Source organism: Emys orbicularis, chromosome 12, assembly GCF_028017835.1.
Source record: "Emys orbicularis isolate rEmyOrb1 chromosome 12, rEmyOrb1.hap1, whole genome shotgun sequence".
Classification (NCBI taxonomy): Eukaryota; Metazoa; Chordata; order Testudines; family Emydidae; genus Emys; species Emys orbicularis.
The window spans coordinates 53,194,710-53,196,537 of NC_088694.1; positions in this window are offsets into that span (position 1 = coordinate 53,194,710).

Here is a 1,828-nt window from a genome sequence, read left to right on the forward strand (position 1 = left end):
TACTAAAGCGGTGTCTGAGTTTGAGAGTCTGAATATTTCGGGGCCCAACACGAATCACAGGGAGCCTGATTCCCAAGAGTGGATAATCGCCCACAGCTGCGACTGATGTCACTCAGAGATGCAGGCATCTTTTGGTATTGAGGCCCAGAGTATCTCACTATTCATGTCACCGTCACCCGGTCTCAGTGAGTCCCCGGTGCACATTTCAGGGGGAAGCGCAGGGAAGCGGAGTGTGTAAAATCCCTTGGTGGGAGGGGCTGGGAGGGTGGGCTGCATGGGAAGAAATGCGGGTGGCTCCTGAGATCCCCCTGTCAGCAATGCCCCGTCTGTCTGTCTCATCCCCTACAGCACTAACTGAATGTTCATGTCGGCTGATTAGAAATCCGCTTCCCCTTTTTGTGCCAGTCCCTGCTCTGCTCTGCGTCACTGTGGCTTCCCTGGTGCAGTAATAGGTGCCGGTGTCTGCAGCTGTCAGCGAGCTGTTACTTCAGGGGGAGGTTTTTGTCTGAGCTCAGACTCACTTCCCCTCACTGTGTCTCTGGCGCAATAATACACCGCGGTGTCCTCCGCTCTCAGGCTGCTCATTTGCAGGTAGAAGTTGGTGCTGTCCTTGGAGGCTGTGAATCGGCCCTGGACGGAGGAGGCGTAGTACTTGTTTGAGGGATCATAGTAGCTGACCAGCCACTCCAGCCCCTTTCCCGGCTCCTGTCTGATCCAGCCCATCCAGGTGCTGCTAAGAGTGAACCCGCTGGTGGCACATTGCAGTTTATGGGACTCTCCGGGCTTCTTCAGCGCTGGCCCCGACTGGGTCAGAACCACCTGCGAGCGGGCCCCTGGGGGAGAAGGGGAAATGAAAGATTATAAATAAAGCTCAGTCACCACATGAAAGCAGTCATTAGCCCCGCGTTCAAGGAGCAAATGAAAATAACCAGGGAACAGTGGGAGAACCAGCCACACTGGGCACTTTTTACACCAGTCGGGGTGAGACGACAGAAGAGAGAAGTGTCACACACCACATCGATATCAGCAGCAATAGTACCAGATACCCGACCCCTCCTGTGTATTAATGGGGGATAAATTACCTTCCAGAGCCGCTACGAAGAAAACCAAATGGAGCCAAAGTGTCATTTTCCGCATTGTTGTCGGGGAAAGTTTTCAGACTGTTGGCCGGTAACTGCACAGACCAGGGGGCTGCGGATGGTCTCTCCGGCTGCAGGCTGGGCACAGAGTGGGACAGATTTAAACAGGAACCTGTCACTCCTATTTGCATATCCCGCCCCTTATAAGAGAGACAAGCTCCATAAGAGCGCGTCTGAAAATCTAGGGTTGGGGATTCAGGAAGGCAGAGTCGGACGTCAGTGGTTAGGGATCCAGGCTGGGGTTAAGGGTATGGGGATTCCATCCCCTTTTCCATCCACAGACTTCCTGGGTTACCCTGGGCAAGTGTCATATGTCCCCTTGTGTCTCAGGCACACCAGCACTTTCCTGCTTCTCAGTGTTGTTGTGAGGACACATTCATTAAAGATTACTAGGTCCCCAGAGTGTTTTCAACACTTCCCTGGAACAGTTCCAGCGATACATTGGGTGGACTCTTCTTACCATGGGAAAACTGATTGTTTGTGACCTGGGTAACTTGAGTAAAGACGCGTTGTTGTAGGTAGTGCGCTGTTAATACTATAGCACTGCTACAGACTGATGGAAAGCCCATGGAACTCAGAGGGAAAAACAGCCCAGAACAACCTGCTATTTAGTTCCGTGTTTGCTGGATGATGCCCTGTGTTCACACACCTGAGTCAGGAAAATTCTACGGCTATTGCTTGAAATTTCC